This window comes from Balaenoptera acutorostrata, chromosome 6 (genome assembly GCF_949987535.1).
Source record: "Balaenoptera acutorostrata chromosome 6, mBalAcu1.1, whole genome shotgun sequence".
In the NCBI taxonomy this organism is placed as follows: domain Eukaryota; kingdom Metazoa; phylum Chordata; class Mammalia; order Artiodactyla; family Balaenopteridae; genus Balaenoptera; species Balaenoptera acutorostrata.
In genome coordinates, this window is record NC_080069.1 from 78,140,703 (window position 1) to 78,166,575 (window position 25,873).

The window sequence follows — 25,873 nt, forward strand, 5'->3', positions numbered from 1 at the left end:
TCCCTGTGCTGTGTGGCTGCTTCCCGCTAGCTATCTATTTTGCGTTTGGTAGTGTGTGTGTGTGTCCATGCCACTGTCTCGCTTTGTCCCAGCTTGCCCTTCCCCCTCCTCGTATCCTTGGGTCCATTCTCTAGTAGGTTACTCTTTTAACTAGATATCTCATTGTACAAATTTCCTGTCATTGATAATCCCTAATACAATGGCCCTTGCTGTGAGTGTTTGCCATTACTGATTTTGTTTGTTCACCCCTACTTTTGATGTTGTGGAATGAGACTAAAGGAGTAGAGAGGTAGTTAGGCATAAAAGCAGAGAAGGCATTTGTGTTTATTTAATTATTGAGAAGAAATAAAAGATGATTATTGTAGGACTATTTTTTGTTCTTGCTTATAGTTAAATGTTATCTACAGTTTAAATGTCTTAAGTAGTTATTCTAAATGTAAAATGTTTTCTTAAAAAGACTACAGTTTTGGTATAAAATTGTACAAATTTAATATGAAATTGTAGGATACTCCAGATTGAGTCTAGTGTACTGTATGGTAGATTTCTAGATGGTCCCCTCTTTAGATGCCTTGTACTTAGAATTTGTCCACCTAATTTCTTTTTCTATAATGTCAAGGTTTTTCTTGTACTTTTGGGATCTTATGCTATTTGTAAAACGTTAATGTCCAGTGTTGGATTGTTTTGTTTGATTTCAGACATTTGCTGAGTAGATAACATGAGTGTGTTTCTGCAAGTATTTAAATCGGGGATTCATGCAAAAGCAGATGTAATTTCCTCTTGGAAAAGGTACCCAGCATTTGAAAGTTAGAATTGGATGCTAAGGTTGATGTTTGGGGTTATTACAATATAGACTTGTTTTCACACCAGTTAATATTTTCTTAGGGTTTTAACTGTTAACTGAGTAGTTTGCTGCTGTTGAAATAACATGGTATTTGACAAATAGATTTATTTTTCAAGATGTCTCAGTGATTTCCTCTTGTACAATGTATATACTTCAGGATATATAGAAAGGAAAGCTACAATTGAGCCCTCGTATAAATGTTATAAGGTAGGAATATGTTCACTATTGTTTGAAAACTGATTGTAAGAATAACCTCAATTAGGGAGTGTAACTTGAAGTGTCAGTACGGGCTACTGATTTAGCACATGACCTTCTTCACCTCACCTCCCATTTTGCCCCCCAGAATATAATCTTTATTCTCATTGTGCTAAAAAATGAAAAGTCTGCTGTAGAATGCATCTGATGTCATTAGCTCTTCAAGTGGATACCATTTTACATGTGACAGCAGAATTCAGTTTTGAATTGCTGAAGAAATTTAAACCCTCCATAAAAAAGAAAAAAAAAACCAACCTGCGTTTCATGGGAATCTAACAGAAATATACTATAAGATTATTTTCATCATAAAGATCTCATCAGCTTTGCCCAAAAAGCAACTGCTTAACTTGTTTGGTGTTTATTTTCTGTTTTCGTATAAATTTTATATATACAGCTAGAGTACCCAAGGAGACCAGTAAAAACAGTTAAACAGATGGGGTGTACCCAAGGAAAGATGAAAGCTGGAGGTACATGAGACAAAGACTTTATATCCTGTTTTAAATGTATCTAGTGTATATTTCTTGTCTCCAGACAAGTTCATGTTTATTGTTTTATTTATGCTCAAGTGAAGTTGTAGATTGTTGGTAGGCCATTTTATAAATGGTTTGCCTATGGTACAAGTTGATTCACGCAGCCTCTGCTCTTCCATTTAAGATAGTGTTTGCAAGAGCTGGCCTGAAGCAGCACACTCACAACTTGACAAGATTTCTTTTTCCTTTTTGTAGGGGGAAGGGTCACCTGAGAAAATAAATTATTTTCAGGGACTTTGGGAACCTAACGATAAATATTACATGTAACCTGTGAACAGATTAAGCCTTTATATATTCATTAAAGTACTCTGGAATTCCTCAACTTACTATCACTCCTGGCCACACTTTCCTTGCCTGTTTTGTTGCTACGTGTGCTTGAAAGTAATATCTGTGTTCCTTTGAAGATGTTCTATAGGTCATTTTTGTCAGTTACAGACTAGTCTTCCTTTTTCTCAAGTTCAGTGAAATCTCACTGAACAGTAATAATAGCAATAGCTAACATCTGCACAGCACCTTACAGTTTGCAGAAAACGTTCACATTTTCTTGTTTTTTTTGCATAGTGAACCTGTTACAAGATTTCTCTTGACCTTGATGCTAAAAGTGTTAGAATCTTTGAAGTCACTAGAGTCACTGAATATGCTGTAGTCTTGAATAGCGCCCTGACAAGGGGCAGATTTTAGATGCGCTACCTTGAAAGCTGCGTGTAATTATCAAAATGGGGGGCTTGAGTTCTTTACCCACTTGAATCAGATTTACTTTTGTGAGTGATGTTTTTCTAACTGTTATCTGGATGGATTTTGTATTCATTATATTCTAACCTGTAACTTGTATAAATTTACCATCTGTTGTCATTAAAAAAGTGTTCGTAATTACAAAAAAAAAAAAAAGAATGAAAAGAATTGAAGACAGTCTCAGAGACCTCTGGGACAACATTAAACACACCAACATTCGAATTATAGGGGTCCCTGAAGAAGAAGAGAAAAAGAAAGGGACTGAGAAAATATCTGAAGAGATTATAGGTGAAAACTTCCCTAATATGAGAAAGGAAATAGTCAATGAAGTCCAGGAAGCACAGAGAGTCCTATACAGGATAAATCCAAGGAGAAACACGCCAAGACACATACTAATCAAACGGTCAAAAATTAAATACAAGGAAAACATATTAAAAGCAGCAAGGGAAAAACAACAAATAACACACAAGGGAATCTCCATAAGGTTAACAGCTGATCTTTCAGCAGAAACTCTGTAAGCCAGAAGGGAGTGGCAGGACATATTTAAAGTGATGAAAGGGAAAAACCTACAACCAAGATTACTCTACCCAGCAAGGATCTTATTAAGATTTGACAGAGAAATTAAAACCTATACAAACAAGCAAAAGTTAAGAGAATTCAGCACCACCAAACCAGCTTTACAACAAATGCTAAAGGAACTTCTCTAGGCAGGAAGCACAAGAGAAGGAAAAGACCTACAAAAACAAACCCAAAACAATTAAGAAAATGGTAATAGGAACATATGTATCGATAATTACCTTAAATGTAAATGGATTAAATGCTCCAACCAGAAGACATAGACTGGCTGAATGGATACAAAAACAAGACCCATATATATGCTGTCTACAAGAGACCCACTTCAGACCTAGGAACACATACAGACTGAAAGTGAGGGGATGGAAAAAGATATTCCATGCAAATGGAAATCAAAAGAAAGCTGGAGTAGCAATTCTCACATCAGACAAGATAGACTTTAAAATGAAGACTATTTACAAGAGGCAAAGAAGGACACTACATAATGATCAAGGGATCAATCCAAGAAGAAGATATAACAATTGTAAATATTTATGCACCCAACATAGGAGCACCTCAATACATAAGGCAAATGCTAACAGCCATAAAAGGGGAAATCGACAGTAACACAATCATAGTAGGGGACTTTAAAACCCCACTTTCACCAATGGACAGATCATCCAAAATGAAAATAAATAAGGAAACACAAGCTTTAAATGATACATTACACAAGATGGACTTAATTGATATTTTTAGGACATTCCATCCAAAAACAACAGATTATACTTTCTTCTCAAGTGCTCATGGAACATTCTTCAAGATAGGTCATATCTTGGGTCACAAATCAAGCCTTGGTAAATTTAAGAAAATTGAAATTGTATCAAGTATCTTTTCCGACTGCAATCCTATGAGACTAGATATCAATTACAGGAAAAAAATCTGTAAAATATACAAACACATGGAGGCTAATACACTACTAAGTAACCAAGAGATCACTGAAGAAATCAAAGAGGAAATCAAAAAATACCTAGAAACAAATGACAATGAAAACACGATGACCAAAAACCTATGGGATGCAGCAAAAGCGGTTCTAAGAGGGAAGTTTATAGCAATACAATCTTACCTCAAGAAACAAGAAACATCTCAAATAAACAACCTCACCTTACACCTAAAGCAATTAGAGAAAGAAGGATGAAAAAACCCCAAAGTTAGCAGAAGGAAAGAAATCATAAAGATCAGATCAGAAATAAATGAAAAAGAAATGAAGGAAACAGTGGCAAAGATCAATAAAACTAAAAGCTGGTTCTTTGAGAAGATAAACAAAATTGATAAACCATTAGCCAGACTCATCGAGAAAAAAAGGGAGAAGACTCAAATCAACAGAATTAGAAACGAAAAAGCAGAAGTAACAACTGACACTGCAGAAATACAATGGATCATGAGAGACTACTACAAGCAACTATATGCCAATAAAATGGACAACCTGAAAGAAAAGGACACATTCTTGGAAAAGCACAACCTTCCAAGACTGAACCAAGAAGAAGTAGAAAATATAAACAGACCAATCACAAGCACTGAAATTGAAACTGTGATTAAAAATCTTCCAACAAACAAAAGCCCAGGACCAGGTGGCTTCACAGGCAAATTCTATCAAACATTTAGAGACTAGCTAACACCTATCCTTCTCAAACTCTTCCAAAATTTAGCAGAGGGAGGAACACTCCCAAACTCATTCTACGAGGCCACCGTCACCCTGATACCAAAACCAGACAAAGGTGTCAGAAAGAAAGAAAACTACAGGCCAATATCACTGATGAACATAAATGCAAAAATTCTCAACAAAATACTAGCAAACGGAATCCAACAGCACATTAAAAGGATCATGCACCATGATCAAGTGGGGTTTATCCCAGGAATGCAAGCATTCTTCAATATACTCAAATCAATCAATGTGATAACACCAAATTAACAAATTGAAGGAGAAAAACCATATGATCATCTCAATAGATGCAGAGAAAGCTTTTGACAAAATTCAACACCCATTTATGATAAAAACCCTCCAGAACGTAGGCATAGAGGGAACTTACCTCAACATAATAAACGCCGTATATGACAAACGCACAGCCAACATCATTCTCAATGGTGAAAAACTGAAACCATTTCCTCTAAGATCAGGAACAAGACAAGGTTACCCACTCTCACCACAATTATTCAACATAGTTTTGGAAGTTTTAGCCACAGCAATCAGAGAATACAAAGAAATAAAAGGAATCCAAATTGGAAAAGAAGTAAAGCTGTCACTGTTTGCAGATGACATGATACTACACATAGAGAATTCTAAAGATGCTACCAGAAAACTATTATGGCTAATCAATGAATTTGGTGAAGTAGCAGGATGCAAAATTAATGCACAGAAATCTCTTGTATTCCTATGCACTAATGATGAAACATATGAAAGAGAAATTAAGGAAACACTCCCATTTACCATTGCAACAAAAAGAATAAAATACCTAGGAATAAACCTACCTAAGAAGACAAAAGACCTGTATGCAGAAAACTATAAGACACTGTTGAAAGAAATCAAAGACAATACAAACAGTTAGAGAGGTATACCATGTGCTTGGATTGGAAGAATCAACATTGTGAAAATGACTATACTACCCAAAGCAATCTACAGATTCAATGCAATCCCTATCAAACTACCACTGGCATTTTTCACAGAACTAGAACAAAAAGTTTCACAAATTGTATGGAAACACAAGAGAACCCGAATAGCCAAAGCAATCTTGAGAAAGAAAAACAGAGCTGGAGGAATCAGGCTCCCTGACTTCAGACTATACTGCAAATCTACAGTAATCAAGACAGTATGGTACGGGCACAAAAACAGAAATATAGATCAATGGAGCAGGATAGAAAGCCAAGTGATAAACCCACGCATATATGGTCACCTTATTTTTGATAAAGGAGGCAAGCATATTACAATGGAGAAAAGACGACCTCTTCAGTAAGTGGTGCTGGGAAAACTGGACAGCTGCATGTAAAAGATTGAAAGTAGAATGCTCCCTAACACCATACACAAAAATGAACTCAAAATGGATTAAAGACCTAAATGTAAGACCAGACACTATAAAACTCTTAGAGGAAAACATAGGCAGAACATTCTATGACATAAATCACAGCAAGATCCTCTTTGACCCACCTCCTAGAGAAATGGAAATAAAAACAAAAATAAACAAATGGGACCTAATGAAACTTAAAAGCTTTTGCACAGCAAAGGAAACCCTAAACAAGACGAAAAGACAACCCTCAGAATGGGAGAAAATATTTGCAAACAAAGCAACTGACAAAGGATTAATCTCCAAAATTTACAAGCAGCTCATGCAGCTCCATCTCGCAAAAACAAACAACCCAATCCAAAAATGGGCAGAAGACCTAAATAGACATTTCTCCAAAGAAGATACACAGATTGCCAACAAACACATGAAAGGATGTTCAACATCACTAATCATTAGAGAAATGCAAATCAAAACTACAATGAGGTAACACCTCGCACCAGTCAGAATGACCATCATCCAAAAATCTACACACAATAAATGCTGGAGAGGGTGTGGAGAAAAGGGAACCCTCTTGCACTGTTGGTGGGAATGTAAATTGATACAGCCACTATGTTGAACAGTATGGAGGTTCCTTAAAAAACTAAAAATAGAACTACCATACGACCCAGCAATCCCACTACTGGGCATATGCCCTTAGAAAGCCATAATTCAAAAAGACTGATCTACCACAAAGTTCATTGCAGCTCTGTTTACAATAGCCAGGACATGGAAGCAACCTAAGTGTCCATTGACAGATGAATGGATAAAGAAGATGTGGCACATATATACAATGGAATATTACTCAGCCATAAAAAGAAACGAAATTGAGTTATTTGTAGTGAGGTGGATGGACCTACAGTCTGTCATACAGAGTGAAGTAAGTCAGAAATAGAAAAACAAATACCATGTGCTAACACATATATATGGAATCTAAAAAAAAAAAAAAAAGGTTATGAAGAACCTAGGGGCAGGACAGGAATAAAGATGCAGACGTAGAGAATGGACTTGAGAACACGGGGAGGGGGAAGGGTAAGCTGGGATGAAGTGAGAGAGTTGCATGGACATATATATATACTACCAAATGTAAAATAGATAGCTAGTGGGAAGCAGCCATATAGCACAGGGAGATCAGCGCAGTGCTCTGTGACCACTTAGAGGGCTGGGATAGGGAGGGTGGGAGGGAGACGTAAGAGGGAGGAGATATGGGGATATATGTATATGTATAGCTGATTCACTTCATTATAAAGCAGAAACTAATACATCATTGTAAAGCAATTATACTCCAATAAAGGTGTTAAAAAAAAAAAAAGAAAGAAAAATGGCCAAATTTGGTACAAGTGAATTTATCATGGACTGATGAATAAGTGACTAAAAGATTGACCTCCAAGAATCCCAGGATCTGGTCGGTGTAGATTTATAGTGATTACGTTGCACCTCAAGATGTATTTCGATGTATTGGTATAACTAGCTGGCAATTCACCATTTAGAGAGATTCAGCCTCGGAGGGGACTCCTCCCAATCCAGAGTGCCTCACATGGTTCCAAGGAGACTGACACCATCAATCGACAATCCCGATTCAGCCAAGGAAAGCACTTTGATACAAGAGAGATTGTGCGAGTGTTTATACCAGGCATAGTAAACTCATTTTCAGCTGACTCAAAGCATAAAGCAATAGCATTTGGAGGGGCAACAGAATATATAATCAGCCACAATTTAGGGAAAAAGAAGAGAAATGACCAAGGGAGAACAGGAAAAAAACTTCAGTAGGGAAATTACCTCAAACTTCAATCTTCAAATTAATTGTATTTCAATAAGTTGCAAGTTAGAACATATTTGTGTCAAAAAGAATTAAAAAACTAGATAGAAGAAAGTGAAACTGCAGTTAAAAACTGAGAGAATAGGAGACCTGTCATATCTTTTTATTCTGGAGTGAGTTGATGGACTCTTTAGCCAGACTGAGGAGAGCAAAGGGGCTTATCACTAGTGTTCCCTCCTATCCTAACTTTGAATCCAGAAAGCACAACTGGAGAGCTTTCTTTGTGCCCCAACTCAGTGCTCTGTTTTCTCATCTTATCAGACTTGAGTTCTGATCTAATTTACTTTGGATGTTGGCTGAACTGAGGATGCAATAAAAAACAAAAACAAAGTTCTCACAGAAAGAAACCAGTGGTTGCCAGGCACTGGGGGAGAGTGACATGGGGAGTGACTGTTTAATGGTAGGGTCTCTTTTTGGGATGATGAAAATGTTTTGAAACTAGATAATGGTGATGGTTGCAAAGCATTTGAATGTACTAAGTGCCATAAATTTTACATTTTTTAATGGTTAAAACAGTGTATTTTATGTTAGTGAGTTTTACAGTAAAAAAAAAAAAAAATTAACGCCTCAAATGCAGTGCACGGGGGGGAATGATATGGGGAAGAATGGGGAGGTGCTGGCATCATGGAAGCCAAAGGGAGTTAAGAGAGTGAGGAGCTCCAGGGACTGAGCTAGAATCAGTGGGACTTCTGGCTCAGAAATGAGTCCTGATTTTCTTTGGTGAACCCAGTTTTAGTTCTTTCTTAGCACTACTTCAGCATCTAATTCAGTTTACCCAAGATTCATACAGAAGTCATAAGTGGGCTAACAGTCTAATGCAGGTTGTAGATTTTTTTCCCTAGTATCTTTTGTTTTATTTTATCATTTAATTTAATTTATTTTATTTTGTATAAATGTCTTTAGATGGGGTAAGCTTTCTCCAATTTTGTGTGTCCCCCATGGATCCCTACTATTTTAAATTATTCCTGTTTCATTTACTTATGATAACATACCTGGTCCATGAAAGCATTTGTGTTTGCACCCCTGATATTTAAGGAACTTACACATATAAAGCACAATGCTGGAAATATTGATAATTACTCCAAATGGGCTTTTGCTTCACGGAGTCTTCTTAAAATGAAGACACATGTAAATGGTTTATTACAACGTAGGCAAGATAGTCATTTTCCTCATTAGTATAGTGGTGAGTATCCCCGCCTGTCACAGCATAGGCAGGATAAGTGTCCAAATGGTAATAAAAATTAAGTGCATTGGGAACAAAGATAAATGCAAAGAACATGTAATATCTGATTCCCTTCCACTTTCGCTCATTGCATTGAGATTTTATTGCAGTGAATGCAGTTAAAGACAAATGGTATTTGTTAAGAAGCTGGAAAGAAATACCATCAAATCTGTAATTAATAGTCATCAGGGCATAACTTTATTGTAGCACATTTATAGCTCGGGAATGAGGAGTTGTATTTACATCGTTAATGAAAACAACTTTGGCATATATATATATATATATATATATATATATATATATATATATATATATATATATATATATATATATATACACACACACACACACTTGGATTCTTAGCAGTTTAACAGCAATGCTCTCGGGAAATAAAGCTACTATGTATTGACTCCTCCTGGGTGTTTTATATGTCATTACTGATCCTCATAACAAACCTGCAAGTTAGTGTATGAGAACCTTGACATTAGTGAGGAGACGTCCTAAATATGTCCCAAGCCCTCAATTTCAAAATGTGGACATGGACCTTGGCTTTCCTGAATCACATTTTTTTCGAGAATCAGATGTCATTTGTGGATAGTCTCATGTTTCATTAAAAATTTTTTTCCAACTTTAGAATCTTAGTTTTATCTCTGCTTTGCTAGCTATTTTAACAAACAAACAAAAAACCCACAAAATCACCTTAGAGAAAGACTCCACAAAAAAATGAGTGGAGAACAGGAGCTGGCTAAGCTGGGCAGTCAGCTAAGATCACTCACTGTGTAAGGATTTGTTCCAACACATCAGCCTCCTAGAACTGCCCAGAGTGTGCTTGTTCTTCATATATTCATATTCTGCTGGAATGAACATAAATTTGCACAGCTTTATGGAAAAGTTTTATTATTATTATTATTATATATCCAAAGTTGTTTAAATGTTTGAGTCTTTGGACTCAGTAATTTATCCTAAGGAAAATAATAAGATATCCATAAAGATTTATGTGAATGTTGATAATAGTTATAACAGTGAAAACTTACAAGGTGCCAGTTGTCAGTTTATTGTCTCTGAGCTCCAAATTCACCCTTCTTTGTCTTCCTTTGTGTTACTCTAGCTAAGTCCTATAAACATTTCTTTTGCCAGCTGGCGGGATATTCATTTCATCAGTAGAGGGCACTGGGTGCAGTAGTTGCAAGAAAACACTTCTCTTCCAGGTTCCAGCCCTCCGTATACATTCTGAGCCCCACAGCCATAAGCAGGAGCTTGAGCTGCACCCTCAGGCCATCTCTGCCTATCTGCAGCCACTTGAGAGCAGCTTCAGCTGTCTGCACCCACAGGCAATGCTGGCCACTTCAACAGACACACTCTGGCCTGCCCACACCAACCAGCAAAGGCAGGTCACTCCTGCAGACCAGCTCCTGCCTACCAGCTCCTGCCTATCCACACCCAGCAGCAGATCAGTGCCAGCCTGTGCCCTCAGCCAAGTTTTTTTTTTTTTTGCCACTGCAGGCTGCCTGTGGTAGCGACTCCCCCTTTGAAGAGGTTTGAATCTCAGCCTTGGGGCCCAGAGGGCTTCTCCTAGTCCTTTATTGTCCCTATTCCTCAGGCTAGAGGTAGTACCTGCTTTTTTTTTTTTAATTGGAGCATAGTTGATTAACAATGTCATGTTAGTTTCAGGTGTATAGCAAAGTGATTCAGTTATACATATACATGTATCTATTCTTTTTCAAATTCTTTTCCCAGTTAGGTTATTACAGGATATTAAGAGCGTTCCCTGTGCTATACAGTAGGTCCTGTTGGTAATCTGTTTTAAATATAGCAGTGTGTACTTGTCAATCCCAAACTCCCAATCTATCCCTCCCTTCAACCCTTCCCCCCCGGTAACCGTAAGTTGTTCTCTAAGTCTGTGAGTCTGTTTCTGTTTTATAAATAAGTTCATTTGTATCTTTTTTTTAGATTCTGCATATAAGTGATATCATATGATATTTGTTTTTCTCTGTCTGACTTACTTCACTTAGTATGATAATCTCCAGGTCTATCCATGTTGCTGCAAATGGCACTATTTCATTCTTTTTAATGGCTGAGTGATATTCCTTTGCATATATGTACCACATCTTCTTTATCCATTCATCTGTCGATGGACACTTAGGTTGTTTCCATGTCTTGGCTATTGTAAACAGTGCTGCAATGAACATTGGGGTGCATGTATCCTTCTGAACCATGTTTTTTTCTGGATATATGCCCAGGAGTGGGATTGCTAGATCATATGGTTGCTCTATTTTTAGTTGCTTAAGGAGCCTCCATACTGTTCTCCATAGTGACTGTACCAATTTACATTCCCACCAACAGTGTAGGAGGGTTCCCTTTTCTTCACACCCTCTCCAGCATTTATTGTTTGTAGATTTTTTTAATGATGGCCATTCTGACTGGTATGAGGTGATATCTCATTACAGTTTTGATTTGCATTTCTCTAATAATTAGCAATGTTGAACATCTTTTCATGTGCCTCTTGGCCATCTGTATGTCTTCTCTGGAGAAATGTCTATTTAGGTCTTCTGCCCATTTTTTGATTGGGTTATTATTATTATTATTATATTTTTGATATTGACCTGCATGAGCTGTTTGTAAATTTTGAAGACTAATCCCTTGTAGGTCACGACGTTTGCAAATATTTTCTCCCATTCTGTGGGTTGTCTTTTTGTTTTGTTTATGGTTTCCTTTGCTCTGCAAAAGCTTTTGAGTTTAATTAGGTCCCATTTCTTTATTTTTGTTTTTATTTTGTTTATTTTATTATTTTTCTTTATTTTGTTCCTGGTGGGCTTTGACTGAAGGGCACTGACAGCTCCCAATATTATTCCATTTTATGGATGTATCCTTGTTTATTTAACTAATCCTTTATTGTTGAGCTTTTAAGTTCTATATCAGTCAAGGTCCAGTTGGGAGACAGAAACCACAACAGTTATTTGAACAGGGAAAAATTAATACCCCCCCAAAATAACTACTAAAAGAGGTAAAAGTGGGCTTTAAGAGGTCCAAGTATCACAAATTAAAAGAGCAGGTAATTTAAAGTTAGAGCCCCCTTAGAGCCCACTCTTACCTCTTTTAGTAGTTTTTTTGGGGGGTATTAATTTTTCCCTGTTCAAATAACTGTTGTGGTTTCTGTCTCCCAACTGGACCTTGACTGATATAGAAGTTAAAAGCTCAACAATAAAAGGTTAGTTAAATAAACGAGGATACATCCATAAAATGGAATAATATTGGGAGCTGTCAGTGCCCTTCAGTCAAAGCCCACCAGGAACACACTTGTAGCTAAACAAGTTGCATTTGTTACTTTGTAGAAAGGGAGAATGCACATCACGGGAAACCACAGGATGTTTCAGTAGGAATGTGTTAGAAAGAACTCATTATAGGATTTGGGATTTGGTTGGGTGATTTGGGGGAAGGTTTAAGAAAGAAATTTGGTCTAGATTTTGTGTTGTCAGAATGTGGGGGTAATTCTATGGTTGGACATTTTGCAGTTGCCATAGTGATGTGTTTTTTTGTCTGTACTTACACAAAGTTATGAAGAGGCCTTTATTTATTTCATCCTGTCATGATCTCAGAGTAACCTTGTCTAAGGTTGGTATTCTGTGAGATTGTTTGTGTCCAATAGGAGACTAACATGGCCTTGCTCTGAATGTTAGATTGGTTCTGAACATGGGTTCTTTTTCAGAGCTTTCAGCTATCATGTAAGAAGTCTGCCTACCCTGGGGCCACCACATGGAGTGACCACATACTTACATATAGAGAGAGGTGGCCCAGAGTTCAAGTCTCCAGCTATTGAAGGCTTCCATCCTGGGTAACAGACAGTTGAATGAAGAAGACTTTGAGATGCTGTCAGCCCCAACCATTGTCTGACCACAACTACGTGAGGGACCTGCATGCAGTCAGAACTACCAGCTGAGCCAAGCTGACCTCCAGACTTGTGAGTAAAATAAATAATTACCATTGATTTAAGTTACTATTTGGGGGTGGTTTGTTTTACAGTAATAGATAACTGATACAATGTCTGATAGGCAGTTAGCTCTATAGTTCTGGGGCTCAGGAGAGAGATCAGACATGGTGGTACAGATCAGGAAGTCCTTTAGCAAGGAGAAAGCACTTGAAGTCATAGATGAAGTCATCAGGGAGATAATGTACATTGAGAAGAAAAAAAAGAACCCACAGTGGCACCTTTAGCAATAACACTGAAGCGATCAAGACGAAAGAAGAATTTGCAAGGAGACTGAGAAGAAGTTATCAGATGACATCCAAGAGAGGTGAATGTTAAGGAAGTCAAGAATGAGAGTATGAAGAAAGAGGGCATTTTCCACAGAGTCAAATACTGTAGAGGGAGATCAAGTAAGACAAAGACTGAAAAGTGTTCTTTGGATTGAGCAACAGTGAGTTTACCTTGTTGGTAAAAGTAGTTTCAGGGAAACTAGGGGCTAGGCAATGATGGGGGCAGACGCCAGATTGCAGAGATAAGGAGAGAGGAGAAGATGAGAAGGACACCAAATCCCATGCTGTTTTACTGCATCATGCTGACTTTCTGCATACTATTCGTCTGTATATAATTTTTTCTACAATTCAGTAACCCATAAAACAATCACATCATGTCATGAACCTTACAATTCCACAAAAGCATGGGTATATCATGTCCTGGTATATATTTAGTGCATACTTTAACCTGCAGTTTCCAGTTACAAATGCATTACTCTGTGTGTTTGTCTGTCATTATAATTACTTTAAATCTCTCATTGTTTATTTCTCTTGAAAGTAAAATAGCTCATCATTTAAAATAGTACTCAGTGTTCAGTGTTCATTGGTGTCTTGTAATTACTTCAGAAAAACAATCTCAGTTTACAAGTTATAAACTCCTGAAGCATCTCTGCAGGAGGAATAGCTTACTTTCACCAGAAAAGTCTAGGGAAATTATTCTAGTCATAGCCTGATAATTCATTGGCCTGATTGTCAGAGCTCCCATGACAGTTCACTCTCTTGGGAGGCTGGTGTGGGGCTCTGCTTATCCAAGGGGGAGGTCAAGGCCTCCTTGGCAACAGGGAATGAGTTGCCAGGGGGTTGTGGAAAGAAATTCTTTTCAATTCAACCTGTAAGTAGATCTGGACATAATGGCCGCATTTGGCTCCTCTAAGTCTCTCTTTCCCCCTTCTTTTCAGGGCAAATCTTATCCCTAACTCTTTCATTATTTGCTTGTGGTTTCCTTGCCAAGGATGTGTGGAGGTAAGCACTATGATGAGGATGGGAGTAAGGCTTTTTGAATGAAGAGTTTACGTTTCAAAGGACTTGAAATTTATATTTCAAATGTCACTTCCCAATGAGCCTTTACACATAAACAAAACACGATGAACAGACTTGCAAGGTGAGGGATAGCATGCATGTTTGACTCCTGTTGCATTCCTGGGCTATACTGGCTGTAACATTTTTTTATAGATTCTATAGTTACCTTGTAAATATCACCATCGAGTATATTATATTTAAAAACATTCTTTTGTTAGGTGTAAAAGTTTAAAAGGTACTATTATCTTTAAACATCTGGTTTTGGCATTTTTTCATATTTTAAGATATTAGAAGCCTCTAAAATGGAAATTCTGTGGGCAATTCTCAACATTTGAGAAGCCCTGCCTGGGGCAATAACTTTGACCCTGTGTGGAAATGTGTGGAGGATAATTCTGTGAGTGCTCAGAGGGGTTTGAAAAGTTAGAAACGAACGCTTGTGCATTGAGCACGTTTTGTTGTGCTTAGCACCATGCTAGGGGCTACACATTCTACATTTAATCATGGAGAATTGCCTGGAATGAGGCCTGAGAACACAAAGTCCTGGAGGAGATGATTTGAGCTGTCAGCAGAAGGGAAACTGCAGTATGTGGGACTTAAAAACAGCTTGCATGGGGTATGGGATAAGGGTAGAGGGAAAAAAATCTTGGCAAATTTATTCTGCACAAATACTTGTGTCATCCTCATTTGTGTAGACTTTGTGACTTTTTCCCTGGGTTCATCTGGTTGGCAGATGGATGTAAATGCCTTTTAGCCTCAAGGAAGGCACACAGAAGGCACGTACGAATCTTGGCTGTGCGATAAACAGAAGCTGAGCTTCAGAGAACTTCTGGTATGTGTGCGTGTTTGTGTGCACGCGAGCATGTGTGCACGCGCTGGGGCTGAACGTACCACTGGTTTAAATCTGATTTTCAACTGGGAAGATTTCATGTACTTCTTTAGCGTGGCCCAAGAGAATATAATTTTGGCAATGAAAAGTAGAGCATGTTCCAAAAGTTCTTTTCTTTTGCCATCAGGGATAGCAGTACTTTTATTTATAGTAATTTCAGGCCCCCAAATACCTTCAGCAGTATTAGTGGAGCAAACAACAAAAAAAATTAAGCAGCAGATGATTAGATCATGTGATATTTCACAGAGTACTTTATTATCTTGCCTTTGGAAAATACAGGCTTTCTTTTCTCAACTGTGGTTATAGCTAATTCTTTTTTTTTTAAACATCTTTATTGGAGTATCATTGCTTTACAATGGTGTGTTAGTTTCTGCTTTATAAGAAAGTGAATCAGCTATACATATACATATATCCCCATATCTCCTCCCTCTTGCATCTCCCTCCCACACTCCCTCTCCCGCCGAGCTGATCTCCCTGTGCTATGTGGCTGCTTCCCACTAGCTATCTATTTTACATTTGGTAGTGTATATAAGTCCATGCCACTCTCTCACTTCATCCCAGCTTACCCTTCCCTCTCCCTGTGTCCTCAAGTCCATTCTCTACGTCTGCGTCTTTATTCCTGTCCTGCCCCTAGGTTCTTCGTAACCTTTTTTTTTTTTTAGATTCCATATATATGTGTTAGCATACGGTATTTGCTTTTCTCTTTCTGACTTACTTCACTCTGTATGACAGACTCTAGGTCCATCCACCTCACTACAAATAACTCAGTTTTGTTTCTTTTTATGGATGAGTAATATTCCATTGTATATATGTGCCACATCTTCTTTATCCATTCATCTGTCGATGGACACTTAGGTTGCTTCCATGTCCTGGCTATTGTACATAGAGCTGCAATGAACATTGTGGTACATGACTCTTTTTGACCTATGGTTTTCTCAGGGTATATGCCCAGTAGTGGGATTGCTGGGTCGTATGGTAGATCTATTTTTAATTTTTTAAGGAACCTCCATACTGTTCTCCATAGTGGCTGTATCAATTTACATTCCCACCAACAGTGCAAGAGGGTTCCCTTTTCTCCACACCCTCTGCAGCATTTATTGTGTGTAGATTTTTTGATGATGGCCATTCTGACTGGTGTGAGGTGATATCTCATTGTAGTTTTGATTTGCATTTCTCTAATGATTGTGATGTTGAGCATCCTTTCATGTGTTTGTTGTCAATCTGTATATCTTCTTTGGAGAAATGTCTATGTGGGTCTTCTGCCCATTTTTGGATTGGGTTATTTGTTTTTTTCCTATGGAGCTGCATGAGCTGCTTGTATATTTTAGAGATTAATCCTTTGTCAGTTGCTTCATTTGCAAATATTTTCTCCCATTCTGAGGGTTGTCTTTTCATCTTGTTTATGTTTTCCTTTGCTGTGCAAAAGCTTTTAAGTTTCATTAGGTCTCATTTGTTTATTTTGTTTTTATTTCCATTTCTCTAGGAGGTGGGTCAAAAAGGATCTTGCTGTGATTTATGTCATAGAATGTTCTGCCTATGTTTTCCTCTAAGAGTTTTATAGTGTCTGGCCTTACCTTTAGGTCTTTAATCCATTTTGAGTCCATTTTTGTGTATGGTGTTAGGGAGCTTTCTAATTTCATTCTTTTACATGTAGCTGTCCAGTTTTCCCAGCACCACTTATTGAAGAGGCCGTCTTTTCTCCATTGTATACTCTTGCCTCCTTTATCAAAAATAAGGTGACCATATATGCATGGGTTTATCTCTGGGCTTTCTATCCTGTTCCATTGATCTGTATTTCTGTTTTTGTGCCTGTACCATGCTGTCTTGATATCTGTAGCTTTGTAGTATAGTCTGAAGTCAGGGAGCCTTAATCCTCCAGCTCCATTTTTCTTTCTCAAGATTGCTTTGGCTATTTGGGGTCTTTTGTGTTTCCATACAAATTGTGAAATTTTTTGTTCTAGTTCTGTGAAAAATGCCATTGGTAGTTTGATAGGGATTGCATTGAATCTGTAGATTGCTTTGGGTAGTATAGTCATTTTCACAATGTTGATTCTTCCAATCCAAGAACATGGTATATCTCTCCATCTGTTTGTATCATCTTTAATTTCTTTCATCAGTGTCTTATAGTTTTCTGCATACAGGTCTTTCGTCTCCTTAGGTAGGTTTTTTCCTAGGTATTTTATTCTTTTTGTTCAATGGTAAATGGGAGTGTTTCCTTAATTTCTCTTTCATATGTTTCATCATTAGTGCATAGGAATGCAAGAGATTTCTGTGCATTAATTTTGTATCCTGCTACTTCACCAAATTCATTGATTAGCTCTAGTAGTTTTCTGGTAGAGTCTTTTGGATTCTCTATGTATGGTATCATGTCATCTGCAAGCAGTGACAGTTTTACTTCTTTTCCGATTTGGATTCTTTTTATTTCTTTTTTGTCTCTGATCGTTGTGGCTAAAACTTCTAAAACTATGTTGAATAATAGTGGTGAGAGTGGGCAACCTTTTCTTGTTCCAGATCTTAGTGGACATGGTTTCAGTTTTTCACCATTGAGAATGATGTTGCCTGTGGATTTGTCATATATGGCCTTTATTATGTTGAGGTAAGTTCCCTCTATGCCTACTTTCTGGAGGGTTTTTATCATAAATGGGTGTTGAATTTTGTCAAAAGCTTTTTCTGCATCTATTGAGATGATCATACGGTTTTTCTCCATCAGTTTGTTAATATGGTGTATCACATTGATTGATTTGCGTATATTGAAGAATCCTTGCATTCCTGGGATAAACCCCACTTGATCATAATGTATGATCCTTTTAATGTGCTGTTGGATTCTGTTTGTTAGTATTTTGTTGAGAATTTTTGCATTTATGTTCATAAGTGATATTGGCCTGTAATTTTCTTTCTTTATGACATCTTTGTCTGGTTTTGGTGTCAAGGTGATGGTGGCCTCATAGAATGAGTTTGGGAGTGTTCCTCCCTCTGCTATATTTTGGAAGAGTTTGAGAAGGATGGGTGTTAGCTCTTCTCTAAATATTTGATAGAATTCGCCTGTGAAGCCATCTGCTCCTAGGTTTTTGTTTTTTGGAAGATTTTTAATCACTGTCTCAGTTTCAGTGTGTGTGATTGGTTTGGTCTGTTTATATTTTCTGTTTTTTCCTGATATAATTTTTTTCTAAGATTTATTTAAAAGGAATATTCTTGCCTGTGCAAGAAGAATATGGACAGTACAATTGACCTTGTCTCTTAGTCTTGATGATTCAAAGAAAAATACATACATAAGAGTCAAATCCTTTGAATTTGTTAATATTTATTATAATGGAAATATACATGGAATGGAAATATACATGAAATGAAGCTATATTGGAAACATACAGCAGTAACTAGAAAAATGTGTTATTTATTGAGCAACTACTATATACTACATTCTTTCATATACTCATTACCTAATTTATATTCAAATAATCCTATTAAGGTATGTTTTATGATCACCATTTGTTTCAGTTGTGTCTCAAAAATATTAGGTAATTACTCCAAGGACTCTGAATAGCAAAGCTGGGAGTTTGAACCTAAGTTCGGCCAACTCTGAAGTTTATATTCTTTCCACTCAAACATGCTGCCCCTTAAAGTCATGGCAATTACTGGGAATGACACTCAGTTCTATCACTAGGAAAGCAACTGTGTTTATTAGTCAATACTGTTCATATTCAAAGAACCATTTACTGAACTTCTACTTTCTTCTAGACATGATGATAAATGATGTGGAATCTAGAGATCAAAGATAAGGTGTCCCCGCCTTCACAGAACCCACAGGTTAGTGGGAAAGTCTAGAAAGAATATTAATGATTACGGTGCAGGATGTTAGACATTATGAGAAATGTAACAGTAAGCTACTACTAGAGCCTGGGAAAGGCCACAGGCTCTGTGTGCATGTGTGGTGTGTGTGGTGTGTTTGACTGAGGTAAGATAAAGGACATTTCAAACGGAACAGCATGTGCAAAGTCAAGTGATGGAGAACATATGGCTTATATGAGAAACTGCAAATTGTTTGGTTTACCGGGAACATAGTGGTAATGGGTGGCAGAGTGATGGGAAATGAGAATAAAAGGCTTTGAGAGGGACTTCCCTGGCGGACCAGTGGTTAAGACTTTGCGTTGCCACTGCAGGGGGGCACAGGTTTGATCCCTGGTAGGGGAACTAAGATCCCACGTGCTGCATGGCCAAAAGAAAAGGCTTTGAGAATGGTGAAATCAGGAATTTTACTTTTTGTAATGACCATAAACTTTCAAAATTGTCTTGATAAGATAAATATTTTGGGGCTTCCCTGGTGGCGCAGTGGTTGAGAATCTGCCTGCTAATGCAGGGGACACGGGTTCGAGCCCTGGTCTGGGAAGATCCCACATGCCACGGAGCAGCTGGGCCCGTGAGCCACAATTGCTGAGCCTGCGCGTCTGGAGCCTGTGCCCCGCGACGGGAGGGGCCGCGATAGAGAAAGGCCCGCGCACCGCGATGAAGAGTGGCCCCCGCTTGCCGCAACTGGAGAAAGCCCTCGCACGAACCGAAGACCCAACACAGCCAAAAATAAATAAATAAATAAATAAATAAGAAAATCCTTTAAAAAAAAAAAAAAAAAAAAAGATAAATATTTTCCTTCCTATCTTTTGAAGACACACTTTACTATCATAGTATTTTCCCAAAGAGGAAATGCAATTAGCACACAAGTATATGGGAAAAATAGTCTTATTGGTAATCAAAGTAAAGAAAAAAAGTTAACCCAACCAAAGAATGAAACTAATAAAGATATCCAGTATTGATAAGGATAAGATGAGCTAGGCATATTTGTATTTTGCTGATTGTTCTATAAACTGGTCCAGGGGTTTCCCTGGTGGCGCAGTGGTTGAGAATCTGCCTGCCAATGCAGGGGACAAGGGTTCGTGCCCTGATCTGGGAAGATCCCACATGCCGCGGAGCAACTGGGCCCGTGAGCCGCAATTACTGAGCCTGCGCGTCTGGAGCCTGTGCTCCACAACAAGAGAGGCCGCGATAGTGAGAGGCCCGCGCACCGCGATGAAGAGTGGCCCTCGCTTGCCACAACTGGAGAAAGCCCTCGCACAGAAACGAAGACCCAACACAGCCATAAATAAATAAAAATAAATAAATAAATTTATAAAAAAAAAAAAAAAAAAAAACTGGTCCAACACTTTTGTAAAGTTAAATATATATTAAGATATTTTAAATGTTTATGCCCTTTGAATCAATGGCACTAGTTTTGGAACTCTGTAATAAGAGAGTTATTATAAATATTTATTGCAAGTTTCTTTAATGGCGAATCATTAGAATCAGCCTAAGTCGCCATAGTACATCACTTTGATGCAACTTAAAGTACCATTAAAAATTATGTTTATGAATAACATATAAAATGCATTTAACACAATTCTAGCTAAAAAAGTAGGATACTGAAATTGTATATATACATATATATACACACACACACGTATATATCCCTTCTCCCACTCCCCTACACCATATAAAACTATACATTTTGTGTGTGTGTATATATATATATATACACGCACACATACACACACACACACACATTTGTATCCCCTGTCTTCCACTCCCCTAACACCCAATAAAAGTATACATTAAAAAAGAAACTGGAAATAAATCCACAGAATGTTAATGGTGGTAGTTGGGTTTTAGTGATAGGACTATGGGGAATTTTTTCTTCTTACTTTTATGCATTTTCCATATATTATTTAATGATTGTTTAACTGTCAGAGATAGTACTAAATATTTTGTTAATGAATAGGAAAAGATGCTTGTAGAGTTCAGTTTTATTTTTTTGTTTCCTGTTGTCTGGTAAACTATTCTCAGATAGACCTGGCCAGCAAGGGGATAATTCTTTTAAAAAATTCCCAGTATTGGCAAACTTTCTCTTGGAATAGCTCTGCTGAACTCAAATGAGATCTTTTCTCCCCAAGCTACTCGCCCTTCTGTTTTTCTGGAAAGATGGAATTCATGAAAAATTACAATCTACAGTCTACAAATTGCTATGTACTACAAGGTCTACTAAACAGTATGACAGGGCTTCCCTGGTGGCACAGTGGTTGAGAATCTGCCTGCCAATGCAGGGGACACGGGTTCAAGCCCTGGTCTGGGAAGATCCCACATGCCGCGGAGCAACTAGGCCCGTGAGCCACAATTACTGAGCCTGCGCGTCTGGAGCCTGTGCTCCGCAACGAGAGGCCGCGATAGTGAGAGGCCCGCGCACCGCGATGAAGAGTGGCCCCCGCTTGCCACAACTAGAGAAAGCCCTCGCACAGAAACGAAGACCCAACACAACCATAAATAAATAAATTAAAAAAAAAATCTTCCTGAAAATGTTCCTCTTAAAAAAACCAAAACAAAAACCAAAAAAAACAGTATGACATTTTATTTTGAGAACTATATCTCCCAGGCTACAATGCCCCATAGCTAGTCTCACATCAAATGCAACCTTCCTGAACAGTCGTTTTCTCAAAGCTCCTATCTCTTTAGAAAGTAAGTTGTTAGGGAGAGCAGGTGGCTCTGAAAACATCAGCCATCCACACACTCTACCTCTTTGAGAATAGTGAATCTGAACAAGTGTCTCCTTGTCAAGGATGAACAATCACAAAAGACATTAATGAAGCCCATAAAAATAAGAGCAGGGTGTAAGAAAACATGACCATTATGAAATAGCACAAAGCTACGAGGAAAGAACAAGCCGGGATAAGAAGATACCAAGTGAGACTGAAAGAAATATGGGAGAGATAGTAAAGAGTGACAAGGAACTAAAGCAATGCAAAAAGAATAAAACATTCATGCCGAGGGAGTAAAGAGCACAGTCAATGATGCATATACTCACATGGAAAACAAACTTGAGAAATTTTTGCAGAACATAGAGTAAAAGGACAAGAAGATGGAAAAGGAAAAGGTCATGGATATAGAGGGCAAAGAATGGAGTTTAAGCTAAAGCTAAGAACTTTAAGTACTCTTAAGGAACCAACAAAGATAATATAAACAGAATAAATATTAAAAATGTAATGGAATAAAATGACCGTGTTGAAAGAAGTCAAAGTATGTGGATTGAAAAGGCTCACAGATTCTAGTAAAAAGCATTCAGAACAAGCAACCCCCCCACACAAAAGAAATACTGCAAAGTCCATTCTTACAAATACATTATTAGGATTTAAAAAAATAAGTGCTCAGGAAGTAGAAAGAAGTTTGCCAATAAAAGGAACTAAAATTAAACTCTTTCTTATGTAACTCTAAATTCCAGAAGAACTTGGAGACATATCTGCAAGCTTTGCAAGAGGCTGGATTAAAATGTGGATATTCGGGACTTCCCTGGTGGCACAGTGGGTAAGAATCCGCCTGCCAGTGCAGGGAACACGGGTTCGATCCCTGGTCCAGGAGGATCCCACATGCCGCGGAGCAACTAGGCCCATGCGCCACAACTACTGAGCCTGCGCTTTGGAGCCCACAAGCCACAATTGCTGAGGCCCACGTGCCTAGAGCCCATGCTCTGCAACAAGAAAAGCCACCGCAATGAGAAGCCCACGCACCACAACGAAGAGTAGCCGACGCTTGCTGCAACCAGAGAAAGCCCGCATGCCGCAACGAAGACCCAATGCAGCCAAAAAAAATTTTTTTAAGTAGATATTCAAAATTAGGTAAGCACACTTTCATTGACAAAGGTGGTAGAAAGATGTACTTTTAGAAGTAGAAGCTCTCTACCCCTATATACTTTTCTGCAAAATATAAGATAAAATATAAATAAAATAAAATGGGCTTGACAGTGTACATTAATCACTGAGAGATGATTCAAAAACATAATTTAATAACAAGAATGTTAGCATTTAAAAGATGTGTAGAATTTTTCCGTATCCAATTTGCTCAGCAAATCTGTGAATCTATAATAACTTGATATATTTTGTTGCTTAAAGGGAAAGCTTGGCCTTACCTTTTCTGTTTTTGCTCTTTTCATGGTACAGGAAATATATTTTTGCTAACCAGTTATTCACTTCATGTTTAAAGTGGCCTTTGTTGCCCTTCTGGATAGCTATTGTGTTAGGTCAAAGGTAGTTTCCTGCCACATGCCTAGGCCACTTTTAAATGATGTGGCACTGCCCTCAGCTCCTACTGTGGGGACCACATGCTTTGTCCTACTCGGGTGCAGCCAAAATTGGACCATGGTGGGCACCTGACCCATGACCATCAAATTATAAGTGATTAAAAGAATGGGAGCTGAGTCAGACTGTCTAGGTCCAAATCCAAGGTTTGCCACTTGACTTTGATCTTCATTTTCTTCTTTCATAAAATGAGCTTAATGATTATTCCTATTTGATTTGTTTGAAGTAAGGATTTAGAGTTAATCCATATGCTGTTTGGTACATGATACCTAATCCTGTTGCATTTTATAGTTATTATTATTATTATTTGAAAAGATAGGGTAAGTCAATCAAATTCTCTCTCCTCTTTTGAATTTGATTTGGGAAAATCAGAATCAGGCAGCTAGCAATGGGAATAAGAGTTTAAATCATGCATAGAGAGGAGCTATGAGATAGAGTTGCCAGGGGTGATGGCAATCTGGAGTTTGGAGATAGGGGAAACTATGATTAAGCAGATTGTGTCTTTAGGCAAATCTGATATAAACCCAGACAGAGTTACATCACCTCACTGAATGCATGCCCTACAACAGTTGTTTTTAGCACATATACATTCACCCCTTAGAGACAGTTTCTCTCTTCTATGACTGCTGGACCTTTCAGCTTCGCTAAATAGGGTAGCTCCCTGTTATGGACTGAATGTTTGTATTCCCAGAAAATTCATATGCTGAAATCCTCATAATGTGATGATATTAGGAGGTGGGTGGGAGGGCCTTTGGATGGTGATTAGATCATCAGGGTAGAACCTCATGAATGGGATTACTGCCTTTATAAAAGAGACTACAGAGAGGTCTCAAGTCCTCTTTCTGCCAGGTGAGAATAAAATGGGAAGACTGCAGTATGCAGCTAGGAGAGGGCTCTCATCAGAACCCAGCCATGCTGGCACCCTAGCAGAGCTGTGAGAAATAAATTTCTGCTGTTTATAAGCCACCCAGTCCGTGGTACTTTGTTATAGTGGCCTGAACAGACTAAGACACTCTCATTATACAGGGAAATCTGCCAGAGTTAAAGGTAAGAAAAGGGAATCTGGGATCCAGAATAAGGTTGAAGTGATCTTCCATTCTTCCTGTGATGTCTAGTCTGCCTTCTGTCTCTGCCAAGCAACAGAATAAAGACCAAGCTTCTACCCATAGCAGGTAAGGCCTGCCCTGATCTGAGGATGGGCCAGCTTAAAGGAGCCTTACTAAGTACATTTGGTCAAGAAATTTGTGTACATTTCAATTAGTAACATACCTAACTTGTTTGGACTTGTACAATTTCTAAGAATAATTATGAAAAATGAGGTCATTCAAAAGGCTCATTTTCTAAGATTTCAATATATAATTAGCAACGTGGTATGGAATAAATAAAATGGCACAGTTTGGGGGTTGGTGCCTTGTATGTTTCCTGTCCCAGATCTTTCCAGTGCTTTTAATTCTTTCAATAATAAAGAATACAGCAATGTGTGGATCTTTGAATCTATGGTATATAGTAACTGTCAGCCTAGAGCAGAGGTTCTCAACCAGGGATGGTTTTTGTCTCCTGCGGACATTTGTCATTGTCTGGAGAGTTTTGGTTGTCATAACTTGGGGGCTTGTGCGATTGGCATCTAGTGGGCAGAGGCCAGAGATGTTGCTAAATATCCTACAATTTAGAGGATGATCCCCCCACAAAGAGAATTATTTTGTCAAATATGTCAATAGGGCCAATATTGAGATACCCTGCCCTAAAAAAGGAAGCCTAGAACTTCTATTGAATGTTCTTTTTTTCAACCAACTAATTAGAAGAAATATGGGGGAGACAAGCAAAAATGTCAGCAGCCCTCCGTGGTGTTCAGAGTTCCTCAGGTCTGGAGCATTTCAGATGTTTGCTGTTTACCAATGACGACCAATTTGTTTATTTTCTAAAGTTCAGAGATTTCACAGGGACATATTATTAAACTGCCTATTATTTTCTCTTTTCACAAGCCTATTTTAATGGCCTAGTATTGACACGTCTGGCATAGAGATCTTATTGTTCTGAGTGCTGGATCTATTTTCACTTACTCAAGATTTTCCTAGTCAATACATCCTTTGACCTGAAAATTCAAGAAGTATAAATCCTACCCATGGTTCTGCCCTGTCTCTATCCCCAGTTGGCAGGTCTTCTACAAGCTCTTCAGTGTACTTTGGACATAGTACCTCCTATCAGTTTCATAATTAGAACACTTTATTCCTCTGAACTGTTTAATTTTTTAAATTAATCTCTCTGGTTAGCCATAACCATTCAACTCTGAATTATTCTTCTAGTGTCAGAATAGAAGTCTAACTTATTACAGTATTAGAAGACTAATCAAGATCACCAAGAAAACCTCATGGATATCCCACTGTGTCATACCTAGCATCTGATAGGATCAGATATATCTTGAAAATTTGCCTGACAAACATAGTTTGTATAGTTTTATTAACGAATCCTAGAAAGTCAGTGGAA

At 38.0% G+C, this 25,873-nt stretch overlaps 1 protein-coding gene across 9 annotated transcripts in view; it reads left to right on the top strand.

Annotated features, from left to right (window-relative positions):
* TMC1 (transmembrane channel like 1) overlaps positions 1-25,873 on the top strand; it is a 379,606-nt gene that overhangs the window by 210,988 nt on the left and 142,745 nt on the right. For 8 of the 9 annotated variants that reach the window (XR_009008543.1, XM_057547720.1, XM_057547723.1 and 5 more), the window contains exon 4: positions 12,750-13,001. The gene's annotated coding sequence lies outside the window, so the exon portion shown is untranslated. Of the gene's footprint in view, positions 1-12,749; positions 13,002-14,235; positions 14,300-25,873 lie in introns of all 9 variants that reach the window. The other variant, XM_057547721.1, reaches the window with a different exon arrangement.